Here is a 14610-nt window from a genome sequence, read left to right as displayed (position 1 = left end):
GATGATTACAAGCGCTTGCACCCCCGCGCGAGAACAGAGCGGATGAACGTGTAATCTAGTGTCGGATAGTTCAGCGAAAGAGCCCATTATTACGCTAGTCCGTGCAAGAAATATGTAAACCGAAACAATGAAGTACCAAAACAAAATGACTATAGGTGTCGAAGCCGATTTTCTCGAGATATGTGTTTCGCTGAAGGTCCCGATACGTAAAAACAGGTTCGGAATGTGTCCGAAGTAAAATTTTAAAGTTGGGATTTTTATTTAATTAATGAGCGCATCCAAAGGAGTCGTTAACTGCTCAGTTCTTGGCTGATGTCTGAAGGATCTTTACGAAAAAGAAAGTTCCTCGATATCACCACCTGTTCACGAATTATTGAGCCGGGGACCTTCATGAAACACCCGGTATATCAATATTACCGGGTTTCTCTAAAGCACTTAAAAATATTTACACAAGAATGATCAGTTTTCTTGATCGGCATTTGTAACGCCTGCTCTGTTTGTGTTTTGTAAATTTATGTCCACTGAAATCGGACCCTTAAAAAGTAAGGGAATAATAGTTGAGGGCACAACAAGCTGTTTATGCTAGAAATCTTTGTCGATGACTCCAAAGCCTTTGACTCGATAAATCATATTGTGTAACCACAAAAACTTCACTACTAGGGTGTACGCGCAGTGTAGCTATGCTTCAGGGCCACTCGCAATAGGTCGCAGTATGTTATTGTGTAAGTTTAAATAATCTCTAAGACCTGTTAGGCATGGCGTGCTGCAGTCAAGTGTGTTGCGTCCCCTTCCGTTTAATCCCTAAGTGAATGGCATTATTGAGTTATGCTCTGAGAGGAGGTTTGTACTGTACGCAGATGATGCTCCCATCCTTTTCAGTGGTGAAGATACTGATGAGGTTCGGGCAGCGTAGGGAATAGAACATGGAATTCTGGAATTCTCTTCCAAACATTTATTTATTTATTTATTTATGGTAGTACCTCAAGGCGCCCCATTGGGGCATTACATGAGGGGTGTAAGCGAAGATAAAAGTTTACACAAGTAGAAAAATAAATAACACGGAAATATTAAATACACAGGAAATTGGCTAGTTCTCGCTTGAATACAATAAAATCGTTAATTATGACAATGTTCTGAGGAAGACAGTTCCACTCGTTGGATGTGCACGGAAAAAATGTACGAGAAAATTGGTCAGTGTTGCATAGAAAACGTTCAACTTTAAGAATGTGGTCATGTCTCGGCGATGTATAGGAAGCAGGTGTGATGAAATTCGGTCGTAAAAATGTGTTGTGAAAGAAACAAAGTCGTAGAAACTTCCGGCGTAACACAAGATCAGGAAGGTCTAGAGATAGCTTGATTGATGAAATGCTAGAAGGATAGTAATAGACATTAGATATGAACCGTGCGGCACGGTTTAGGAAAGATTCTAGTAAGCTATTTAGTGTAAGTAAATGTGGATCCCAGATAGAGGAAGTGTACTCTAATTTAGGACGAATAAGGGTAGTGTATGCTAGTCTTTTAAGAGATGGTGGCGCAAGCTTTAAATTACAGCGTAGGAATCCAAGTTTACGGTTAGCTTCTTTGAGAATTGCATTAAAGTGAGTCGTCCAACTAAGATTCGAAACTAGATGAATCCCTAGGTATTTATATGAGTCAGATTTAGAAATAGGACAATTATTTAAAGTAGTACAGAAGTCATTTTTAACACCCAGTTTTCTTCCTATAAAACTGTTAAGTAGGCCAGTAAGATGCACCATGCGAAGTAATTTACACCACAGTCATAATTATCGCAGAAATTGAATTTAAAATACGCAGCAAAAAGCGACCGTGCGCAACGGTGGTGAAGAGCAGTACCAGCCTGTGATCTTCCTGGAACAACCTCGCGCTGACGCTATAAGGAGAACGCTCGCTGATTGGCCTATAGAAATGTTGTCTGCTACTCCGCTGTCGTCTGCTACTCGGCTGTTCGGGGTTCTGATAAAGCCTTTCTCCTTGCTCGGTAATGCTGCGGCCGCTCCTTCTATCCCCAATTATCTGGGGAACTGGCAAAACAGGTTTACGGCGGCAAAGGGACAAGGCGCTGACCCCGACTGACCGGCGAACCAGAACGAGTTCTCCTTATACCGTCATCGGTGACGTGGCATCATACCTCCTCATCCTCGTTATAGCTGGAGTGGCGAGTTAAGGGTGAACGCGCGGAGCCATGTTTATGTGTTTTTTTGTTTTTTTTCTGGGAAACAAATTGCACACATCAAAACCTTTCGCGCTATTCGGTATAATGACACACACACTTTCATCAGATGTCTTAATCTGAAATTTTTTTGGATGGCCCTTTGTACTCCTTTAAGGTGTAAAGAGCGTTAGAAGGTTGTCTAGAACGCAATAAAGAAACCTGCGAACATTTAGACGTATTAAGAGAAAGCTTCCAGTTAGAAAACCACGCGGAAATGAGATCAAGGTCATGTTGAAGGGCTAGCTGATCAGTAACGGAAGATGTGCTGCGGTAGAGAACACAATCATCTGCGAAGGGGCGAATATTTGAAGAGAGGGAATTAGGAAGATCGTTAATAAAGGTTAGGAAGAGAAGTGGTCCAAGTACTGACCCTTGGGGTACGCCGGACAACACAGGTAATGGAGAAGAGAGGGCATCATTTACCAGCGTTATTTGGTAACGGTCGTGGAGGTAATTTTTGAACCAGCTAAAAACAAGGGGATGTTAAGTAGCGATAACTTATAAAGAAGACCTGGGTGAATGACAGTATCGAATGCTTTGGAGAAATCTAAAAATATGGCGTCCGTGCGAATGTTATTGTCTAAGTTAAACTGAATGTCATGTATGAAGCAAGATAATTGGGTGTCACATGAGTAGCCCTTTCGAAAGCCGTGTTTGTTACGGTGAAAAAAGTTATTTGACTCGAGGTGGGTGGAGACACGCGAGAAGATTATATGTGCAAGGATTTTGGGCATGGGACACTAGTTAAAGCTATCGGACGATAATTCAGAGGATCCAGCTTATCGCCTTTCTTAAAGAGTGGAACACTCTTTGACAAACGCCTAGGAACAATACCGGAGGTAAGAGATTGAGAAAAAATTAGAGATAAGTATTGGGATGAGATTGCCTTTGTGTTCTTTAACATTTTAACATTGATGCAATCAAGGCCACAGGCGGATGACAGCTTCATAATTTCAATGACATTCTCAATACCATTAGGCGTGATATTAATTGGACACATAGGAGGAAGTTGGTACGCCGCGACAATGATGGTTGAAAATGAGAATCGTCAACAAAAACACTAGCGAATGCATTATTAAAAATGTTCCAGGAAACCAAATCGGGAACAACTGAACCATCAGCATCTTTCAGAGAAAACGCCTGGTTTGACTTGGGGTTAATAACACAACAGGATTTCTTTGGATTAATTGTAAGCATGTTAGGAATATCTTTTGCATAGAAACTACGTTTCGCATTCAGTGCGGTCTCTCTGAGTATCTTGGCACAGTTGCGGTAAAGAGCAAATACTTCTTCGCGTCTTTTCGCTTGTCTGAAGAGCCGCTTTTTCTTGTTACTCATTTTTTTAAGTTCCGACGTATACCAGGGCTGCGTACGAGTACCCCTTACTGTACAAGAGGGGACGAAATACTCTATAAGCTGAATAATTTTATTTTTCCCAGTTATGATGAATGGAATAGCAGCTGAAAGATGCTGAGAAAGATGAGAAAAACAATGCCAGCTCCTCGTTGATTTTATCAAAGTTGGCCTTGTCATACAGCTAATTGTTCTGCTTTTACTCTTTGGACGCTTAGAAGAAAAGCAAAGAGGAGCAATGACAACCCTATGATGGCTGAGGGATATCGGATACAGAAGATCACCAAAAACCGCAGGATCTGTTGTGAGGACGAGATCGATAATATAAGATGTGGATGAGATTATTCGTGTCGGTTCGGAAACCAGCTGGGTGAGGCCAAACTTTAGACACATATCTACAAAGTTGCTTTCCTCCCTTGTACCACCACAGGGGATAGCCCAATCTATTCCGGGGTAATTAAAATCACCCAAGATGATCATATTATGTTGCTGAAAGCGCCCGGAAAGTGATGCAAGCATCTCAGAAAAAAGAGTCACACAACCAGGTGGCCGATACAACACTCCTATCAATATATCACTAAGCCCTAGCTTGGTGGATATCCAACACATTTCAAGTAGGGAGGGACCTGTGTCAACACGAATTGACTGGAATGTGTTTCTAATACCAATAAGTACGCCACCACCCCGACGGTCAGTACGATCACAACGATAAATAACAACATCGTTACAAGAAGGCAAGATTTCAGAATCATCAATATCAGTTGTCAGCCAAGTTTCAGTTAATACAAAAATATCGCTACAACAGTCATTTATAAGGCTATACAACTCATCACGTTTAGGCAACACGCTTCTAACGTTGGTGAATAAGATTGAGGTCTCGGTTACCTGGGAACGCGGCTGACCACAGAAAGTGCCTAGTTACGATGGTACCTCACGCACAGTGCCCGTCACATGGTCATAGACTAAACACTTATTGTTGGGTACAACTTTGTCGAAGCGCAGTTTGAATGAAACACCGAGTAAGCGACCATGTTCAACAAGTTTCCGCCTAGCCATAATGGTAGATGAAGAAAAATCCTGAGAGACACTAATCTTGGCAGCGCGCAGGGCAGAGCCCTGAGATAAGATTGTGAACTTTATCTTAGTTGAAGTAAACTTAACAATTATGGGACGATTTTTAGTGCTGTTGTGCTGACCAATGCGGTGGACGCGTTCAATGTCAGATGAAGCAATAGTCATTTTCAAGTGCGTGCTACAAGCAGAGACGACTATATTCTCAGATTCGAGCCCAAGTCTCCGAAGGCGAGTCAGGAAAGCCGTAAAATACCAAATTATTGCGACGAGAGCGGTTTTCAAGGTCATTAAGGCGGACGTTCAAGTTATTGACTGACCCAGAAAGATCATTCACCCTAGACTGGACTGATGTAAGCTCGGAGGCAATCGCGCGTACATTAGCGATTTCATGTTCAATAGCGGTTACTTTGCTGGTGAGCGATATTAGGGCCTGTTAGGTCGCCGACTGCGAAGCTTTCACTGTTCTAAGCTTTCCTGTCCCTGTTGTACAGTCAATAGTATTGTCAGTACTTCCTCGTTAGACCTTGTTATTGGAGGGCCGGGATTTTGTTCGAGGTCACCGGAACATAACAGCAGAAGTTCAGTACAACAGACAGATTTTGGTACAATATATACATACATACATACATACATACATATAGGTACATAATATATTCCGAAGCTGCACTCATCAGCCCCCACCCCCTACCCCACCACCACAAAAAATAAAAAAATAAAAAAAATAGACTCAAGCAGCTAGGGTATAAAACGAACTCAGTTCTGCTTGAGTCGAATATCGAGGTGCATGTAGCACTGGTACCTGCTAATACGTGATCGGTTCACTTACATAACTATTCGCTCCATATTCGCTTCCCTCCCCAGCGAATCAAGGATGCAAGTGGTAGAAAGCATTTACGGGAGCGGCCTCAGCAGAGGCGGAGAGTTTCCATTTTCCCGGGAGGGGCAGCGGGGGGGATATATGTACAAGGGCGCACCACGAAGTAAGTACTCTGGCGAGGGGGGAGGGATATGTTTATTAAGAAAAAAAGAAAGGAAAGGTAAGCCAGATGGATGTCGGCTTGTTATTCCAAAAACAAAGTGAAAGGGGGAAGACAAAACAGGCAAAGAAAAGAAGAAAGCAAAAGAAAACAAAAAGAAGGAAAATCGACAACAGAGAGAGGGCGCAGACAAGCTGGTTCATGATGACAAGGATGCAACCCGATGTGTATACGGCGGTATGTTGACGATATCATTGTCCTAACCGATCTTTCGTCCTTGACGGCCGAGCTTTTATCGAGTAAGATCACGTCTTTCGCTCCGGAACTAACTTTTTCTATTGAACATCCCACAGAGCATAGACTGAAATTTTTGGATCTCACCCTGATTGCCGAAAGAGGCCTCTGTTGGTATTATGGAAAAGACAACGCAAAGCCTCTTTTACCTCAACGCAGCTCTCACTCCAAAATAGTCAAATTTGGCATAGTTTCCAACCTCTTTAATTCTGCCATCTCGAAAAGTTGTGTCCACCACGTTACGTACAGTCTGCAGCAACAATGTTTCCGTTTGATACAGGCTGGGTACGAACAACACATTCTAGCCAAGCGTGCTCTAATTCATTTGCGCAAGATGATGAGACCCCCCAATAATCAATCATCAACAGAGCCTTCTTTCGACCATACAGTATCTATTCCCTATTTCCACTTTGTGTCTCATAATATTTTGGCAGTCGCAAAAGACTATGGCATAAGGGTAGTGTTCACTAATGCTTACAAGTTATCCAGACTGACGCCTTTTTTGTCCCAATCGCAAAGCTGTACCGTCACGCACAAAAAGCCCTTCGTACCTTGTTCCAGCGGAGTGGTGTACTGTATTCCTTTTAGTTGTGGTCTATGCTATGTGGGGCAAACAAAGAGGTGCTTGAATCATAGGCTGCAAGAGCATAACCTAAATACGGGGAAGAATCACATTTCCAGTGAACTCGTAGCCCATGTACGTGAATGCAACAATTGCCAACCGATTTTCTCTGAAACCGAAGTTTTGTGTAAAGAAAGGAACTTGTGGCGGAGGTTACTCAGGGAATCTTTAGAGATAGCTGCACGTGGACATTGCGTCAGCAAGCCCTCCTTTGTGCCCATACCCCCTCTCCGGAGGTTGTTGTGTATATAATGACGGTTTTGCTATTAAATTTTGTTGCTGTGTCTGAGAAAATTGTTGTCTGTTGTTTATTTCCCTGTCTCGGGTTGCATCCTTGTCAAAAAGAAGGAAAGAAAAGGAAAAGAAAAATGAAGAACACAAAACTAAAGCTGAAGAATCACACACTGTGGCGGGATCCTATGATGTATGCAGAACTGGTATAGAAAGAAGAGGAAGGAAGAACAGAAAAAAAGAAAAAAGAGAGAGAACGTAAACAGGTGAACATGTGCACAACTGAAGGCATTACGCCTTTGAAAACTGAGTGCAAAAGGAACCAAATAAGCATTCAATCCTTGGCGTTTGTCCCGAAATGCGCGCAATATTATGAATGTGGTCAATGAAATGGAGCAGCGGGAGTTGAACCCGCTCCCAACGGATATGCGTTCCGAAGATCCTACCGTTACACCTCACTGGCAGCTGCTGGTACCCTTTCGACTGCTTCGTTTCATTGATCTGATTGCTTTGGGCGAAATTCAGGCTATGTGTTGTGTCATCCTCTGTGTTTCTTCGCCTCACCTTCTACTGTGATAATGAGTATGGTGGGCGGATACATATTTTACAAATTGCAAGATGCATTTTTGGGGTTGGTGCCTCTTCGCTCTTTTGACCCGGGGCGCCACCCCAAAGGTTGGTGTCAGTCTCTTAGCCGGACTTCCCGGGGGAGGCGGCGCCCCCTCCTAGTTCATGTTCCCGGGGGGGGGGGGCAAGCCCCCCCTCCCCCCCCCCCCCCCCCCGCAGTCGGCGCCTATGGGCCTCAGGACTGCCTCCTCCCACAGGCAGCAAATGAGAGGGAGATTTACAGAGAAGCCGGAGCCTTCCCCCTCCGTCTGGCTGCGACAGAGAAGCTGCTTCTGGGTCAGTTTGACCGCCTGCTGCCATTGCTTGTGACTTAGTGGAAACAAACTTTACTATGAAAAAATGGCTAGGAAGGAAGCGAGGTAAATATCATGCATAATGTAAAACCCCGAGACTAGGGAACACCAAGGGACAGACACAACACGAAGTCTCAACAGAGACTTCGTGAGAGACTCAGAGACTGTTTGAGACTTCCTGTTGTGTCTGTCCCTTCGTGTTCCGTAGTCTCGGGGTTTTACATTATGCGTCAACTTTACTAACCACGTTAAGGTTTTCACGGATGGCTCCGTCCGCCCCAGATCCGAAATAAGTACAGTGGCGTACTGCATTCCTGCTCTTAATATATCACGGAACGGTCGCGTCATCGACCAGGTCTCTTCGGCAACCGCTGAACACATAGCCACTCAACACGCCCTCAGGCGACTGGATAGTCTTCCTCCGCAACCAGTGGTCATTCTGAACGACTCTTGTTCCGCTCTTCTTCGCATTGAACTCACTACTAGTAAGTAGCCAGGTAGGTTCGGGATAACTTATATCAGCTGGAAGAACAACAGTACATTATACATCTACATTCTACAGTGGGTACCATCACATGTTGGCATAGCAGGGAAAGAAGCGGCGGATAACCTCGCCGCATCCGCATATTTACTTGAAGGAAGTGTCCCAGCTCCCGAGGAGCCCCCCGCTACGCGCAAAGCAATAAAAAACTACGTCCTCGCGGCCCCTCGTCAGGCAGCAGCTCTTCCATACGATATGCTCCACCTTGTCCCACCAAAGGACTTCCTAGACATAAAGCCACACTTGCCCACCGCCTTCGAAGGGGCAGTGCCATCACGCCGTTTTTCCTCAATAAGATTGGAAGAGAAGGCTCGCCGAATTGCAGCTTGTGGGGAACCATCAGGCATGTCTCACCTTCTGCTTCCCTGCACAAAGCACCACAGTGAAATGGAGAATCTCTGCTGAAGTATGAAAATTGTTGGCATCTCTATGCACTCGTCTACAGACATCCCAAAATGGTCAAAAGCAGCCGGCGCAAAGTTCTTGACGGAACCTACCTCGGCTATCTCGGCTTCCACCTTGGACTAGCAGCAGTTTTGTAGTGCATTCACAATCACCGATCTCCACTCTTTCTCCCCTCCCCTTTCCCCAAAGATGTGAAACATGCCGCCATTACAAGAGCAGGCAGACTTCGATTTCTCTTCCCAACTCTGCGTCGCTGCCCCCCCCCCCCCCCCCGTATTCACTTGTGTATCAACACTATTCGCTTCGTATTCACTGCAGGTACGTAACTATTCGCTTCGGATTTCGAATTACCATCTGCACAGCCTTAGAAAGTAGTTCGCTTCGAGGTTGCACCACCACACCCTTGACTCGTTGCTTCGCTATACACGATCCCTTGAACATCTCTTTGACATTCTCAGACTTGCTGAGTTGACATTCTCGCAGTGATAATAAGACAAAAAAAAAAAAAAAAAACGACGACTCAGCCTTGCGCAAATGAGTCAGTTTCAACAGTTTTCTGTCAGCAGTCGGTAGCTAAGAATGACGACCATTAGACAAAAGCATTTCCTAAGGTTTCTTGTTTCCATGCTCATCACCAAACTAATCACAAGGCAGTGTTTTAACCCTGTAAGACATCTGTACTGCGGTGTCTCGAGTTGAAACAGTTTCGGCGGCAGCAGTTTTTAAACGTCTTGAGTGCGATCCCGAAAAACTGCCTCGAACACAAGCAGTCCCTATTAGAGAAGCTGTGCGATTCCCATTCATGATCTGAGCTGGACCGTCCTCCTCAGCAAGTGACCTGGCAAGACCTACATGGCGAGATCTGCAAGACCATGCCGAATGCATTCGTCGAAAAAGCCAGAGAGCACGATCTGCCCTCCTAATTATCGGTCAACTGTGCTGACGACTACACCACGTTGACACGTCTTCCGACGGCTAACCAGGACTTAAACAGTCAGGACGAGAACTCACTACATTCACAGCCCTCTCCTACACTTCGCATAACAACTCTCACATACACACGACGAGGCAGGCGGCACCTTGCGAACATGATGGACAAGAATGAGCCGAGGCGAGCATACACAAACGGACAAGCGCAACTGTACCACACCGAGTCGTGCAGGTGTGAAGTGCCAGTCGGTGGCCCCCTTAGCTGACCGTCAAGGAGCGTGGGTTCGCCACTGTCTCATTTTCCATCACTGCCTTCTTTCGTTGTTGCCAGGCATTGCATGGAGTGGTGTGTTTGTGTGCGCTTTTCTCGGCTCGTTACTGTCCACCATATGATTGACGAATTTGTCCTTTTTCTGTATCTTTCTTTTTTCTTTTTTTGTCAAGCTCGCAGATTCTCTTCCGTACACGTCCATGCGCAAGAAAGATCCGTAGTAATGTAACCTTGACATCTTGGACTGCTGTCACCGCGGGAGGGACGAGTGGAGGAACGCGTCCTTTCTTCGGCGCCATGTCTGTAACAGTCTAATATATTATGGCGAAGGAGAGTGCGTCCCGCGATATTCTTGCGATGTCGAAAGGGAGTAGCGAAATAATAAAGCCGCTAGATAGCCGTGGAAGATGTATGTATATCGATTACATGGCTAAAACCACAGTTTTCATGATTGAGGTACGAACTCAGTTCTGAAATTCGAGATGTACAGCGGTGTGATCCCGGTGGAGGAATTATAACATATTCCGGAAGGCTGCTAGGTAAACGGGTCAACGAGCTTTCCTGCCTTTGCGTGTCCTTTCAGCCTTTCTGCCCCTCTTGAACGTATGTGTGTGCTCAATTGAATTGTTTTGGGTTTTGTACGTCTGGTCATGATCCCGGTGTGGTGGTTCCACACTGGCTGATCTTTCAAATTTCTTTTTCTTTTATCTTTGCGTTTTTTTTTTTTTGCGAGGAGGAGCTCCAATGACCAATTAGAGTTCTGGCAAACAGGATATGTCACAAAAGTACTGCGAGAAATAATTTGTCTAACCTCTAACAGTCTCAATACTATACGAGGCCAATACACGTTGTTTAGCTGCTCCCCGACGAAATCTCCGTGAACAGGATTCGTGCTTCAGTTCTGCACATAACCTTGTCTAAGAGCCTCTTCGGAACTCTAAGACGAGATGGACTTTAGCTTCCAATCGAGCTCGAACGATACGCTCTATTCTCATATCATGAAATGATAGAAAGTCACTAGATGGTTATAACGTCAGGCTTATACGCCACATCCAGAGGTAATACCTTTTCAGGCATGCCTTTATTTCCAGTGAAGGGAAAATGCGCTTTCGAAGTGTGCTTCTAAGAGAGTGCTTCTAAGGGTAGCGGAACATACGATTCGTAGAGCGGTATCGTTATTTCCGAGAATGTATTACAGTCGAGCCCCGTTTATCCGGACTTCATTTATCCGGATCCCGCGGTACCCAGACAAAAATACCGGGAACGGATTTCTCCCCATGTATTTTGTTCTCGTTTATCCGGACTTTAGCTTCGGACTCTGACGAGAATTCCAGGGAACCAAAGTCGAAAATACCTGTACTTATGCTTCAGTTATCCGGACCGACCTGAGTTAGAAGAAGTATAAGTAAAGTTAATCATCGGTCCCAGGCACGCGGCAACACTGTGAACTATGGGGTATTCCTTGAACGGAAAGGCCATGAAAGACTACCCGTTATTGGTGAACTCTGTAACGTGACATCAATAGCATTGCTCATTTCCAACATGCATTTTCTATTCCCAGTGCTCTCAACAGTTCATCCATCGTAAAAGGAAAGATGCTGACTTGACCCCAACAGTGTGAAACTTTTTCACCTTGAAGTTCAAGTGCATTAAGATGCACATGAACTGTGCGACCGGATAACGCTAAGCATTCCAAAGAGACGACGTGCAGGTTAGAGAAAAGCAATGCATGCCGTCTCTATTTAGCAGTGATGGCTACTAACTAGTTCGCGATGGAGTGGTTTAGCTGGTGGTTCAATTACTTCTTTAACTACTGCAATGTATTTTAACTACATCTATAACTACTTAACGTTGTCCATCAACACCAATCCCTTGTAGTGTTCTTGGACACCTAAATATGAATCACAAGCAGTGATAATGATATTTTACATATACTCTTGTGCCTACGTCGCTTAATTCACATACTGTCGTTAAATCCACTGTCTGTCTCTTTTATATTATGCGCTGACAAAAGAGCTTGCTGCGGAAATATTTTCTATGGAGTGAAAGCTTCCAGTGAAAGCTTCCAAAGCTTGAAGTGGTGGGTGCCGATTGTGCCACTGTGGACCGCAAAATATTTTCGCTTAGCCACAATGATCGATCATGTAGCCATCCTATGCGGTTTCAATGGAAATTCATGCAAATGAGGATTCACTAGACGAGCATTGAAAGTGAATATTTAGTACACATGCACCTCCGTTCTCATCAAACAAGTAGCTCAAGGTAAAAGTCGGAAGCACACTCTAAATATTTTCACTCCTTTTAAGGTGTAAAATTGGTGTATTCTCATGTATTACACCTATTTTACACCCTAGAACCTTGGCTTGAAAATTTTCGAGGGTGTAACTATAGGTGAATTACACCCTTTTATGAGACATTGTCGGGAGGGTGTGATGAGGGTGCAACAGAGGGTGTATTTGGAGGTGGGACAGGCTCCATTACACTGGCTAAATGTATTCCTGTTCCTGTACAGTGTTGGAGTGCTTGTGGTACACAGAACTTAAGCTTGTGATACAAGTTGTGATATAAAGACCAAATGCACTGTTACTCAACATTTGGTACACTGTCATCTAACCCCTCAAGGTTAGATGACTGGAAAATATAAAATTACTACTATGTGATAAAGCTGTATTAAGTGATAGGTTTGAATACCTTCATGCCTACGTAATGTAGGATATGTATGCTGCATGGCATAATGTCAACCGAATAATAGCATAACTATTCACTTCCTGTGATTGTGTCTGATATGTATGATGCCCGCGTATACCCACATCAATCACCTATAACATGTGTGCTGTGCAACATGTGTCTGCAATGTCCTATTTTTGCTTCACACAGGGTACAGCTGAGTAGTATACCTGGAAAGTATTACAAGTTCAGGTTGACAAAAGTATGTTCTTGGGTTTTTAAAGAATATTTTGCATGGCTGTGATCGAAGAGGGATGCCAAGATAGCCACAATGACACTCCAAAGTACCAAGCATGTGCCTTCTGTAAAAACTAGAAACACTCTATTTTCGCAGTGAAGGTGTAATAATTTCCAGCTGCCTCTTCTATGGTTTGCGGGTTACATTACACCCTTCCATACAATTACACCCTTGATTTCTTGAGGGTGTTCTGTTACACCTTAAAAGGTGCTCGCCATGCACATGTTCTTTTACACCCTTTAAGGTGTAAAATTATTTAGAGTGCACAATCGGGCCGTATAGCTTTCAAAGCAAAATCGGAAGTAGTTGACGCCTGCAGTAACCTAACTACTGTAGTTAACTACTCGAAATAGTAGTCTAACTAGTAGTTGCCACTACATTTCTGCAAGTAGTTGATACCTACTTTCTAACTCCAATCAGGTAGTTTAACTAGTAGTTTAATTACATGTAGTTACCATCTACCATTACATATCAAACCGGGCTAGATCCGGCTATAGGCTCGTCCGGGCTAGATATATTCATACGTGTCGCGTCTAGATGCACGAACGACGTACAGTGTGATCAGAGGCAATCCATTAACGGGTGTAATAATCGTTATCCGTGGGAGCCGGTGGCAACTTCCTCAGTAATCATGTACTCTTGGCACTGTCATCGAGGGTACAGAGCTATGTTTCAATGGTCATGTGAATTTTTCTACCTGACTTCTATTTCTGTGCGTGTGTAGCTGTGCGTAGCGGTGACAGCTTTCCATTTCCATTGCATGCGTTTTTTGTATACAGTTTTTTTTATATTCATTACAGATTTTTTATAAGAAAAGCTATGAGATCGGCAGAGGTGCCGTTTTTGCAGTTGAGTTACACGTCAAGGCAGACGTCCCAGCGAAGACAGTACACGACTACTAAATGACTAATTAATTTAAATTTGGTAATCAACTCTTTAATTAGGGGACTCAGGGTGAAAGTGGGCCTTCAGAGTGAGAGACAATCCTTGATGAAAGTCATTCCACGTTCTAAAAATCCAGATGCGAGCGCGTACATTGAAATATCCATTGCCGAATATTGCTATGCAAATGTAGCGAAAGCGCGCAAACTAGATGCGCGGGGAAAAAGAGGGTTCAGTTCACGTCAGAGGGCCACGTAGTTTGGAGCAATGGAGATGATTGGAGCACCTGCTGATCTGCTGGTGAGGTCAACCGCTTTGCGGCTCAGATAAGGCTGCGGGGGCCAATGACACGCACGTCTCAGGCGAACAGTTTCGTTTTCGCCTCATTTGCATAGCAACGTTCGGCGATGGATATTATGACACACGCGCTCACTTTTTAGAAGGTGGAATGGCTTTCATCAAAGATTGTCTATCACACTGAACGCTTGCTTTCATCCTAAGTCCCGTCATTAAATAGTTGATTAGTAAATTTTAGGTAATGAGTCATCTAGAAGCTACATACTGTCTGGTGGAGGACGTCCGCCTGGCCGTGTAACTCAACCCCAAAACCGGCATCCCTGCCGATCTCTGAGCTTTTTTATTAAAATATATGTCACGAATGATTTTGCGTGATGTTTCTTAAAGCTGGTATCCTCATATGATGCGGTAAACAAATGTATGTTCCAAGTCCCTTCCATGCTCCTTTAAGAGCCCCGTAGAATGTACAGTGTATTTATAATATAGGACTTCACGACGGGTTTGCCCTTCTAGTGTTGTAAATGGGAAGCGCAAGACACATCATTCACATGTTTCTGGCGTTAGGGCCCATGAAGTGCACTAAGTGACGTTATACACAGATACATAATCGTCTAC

The 14610-nt window shown here is 44.2% G+C and overlaps 1 protein-coding gene across 2 annotated transcripts in view; it reads left to right on the top strand.

Moving 5' to 3' along the window:
• Window positions 1-14610, top strand: part of LOC135398983 (E3 ubiquitin-protein ligase MARCHF3-like) — a 90722-nt gene that overhangs the window by 46867 nt on the left and 29245 nt on the right. The window lies entirely within an intron of this gene.

Source organism: Ornithodoros turicata, chromosome 1 (assembly GCF_037126465.1).
Source record: "Ornithodoros turicata isolate Travis chromosome 1, ASM3712646v1, whole genome shotgun sequence".
Classification (NCBI taxonomy): domain Eukaryota; kingdom Metazoa; phylum Arthropoda; class Arachnida; order Ixodida; family Argasidae; genus Ornithodoros; species Ornithodoros turicata.
The sequence above is the reverse complement of the archived record's forward strand: the minus strand, read 5'-3'. Positions and strand labels throughout refer to the sequence as shown.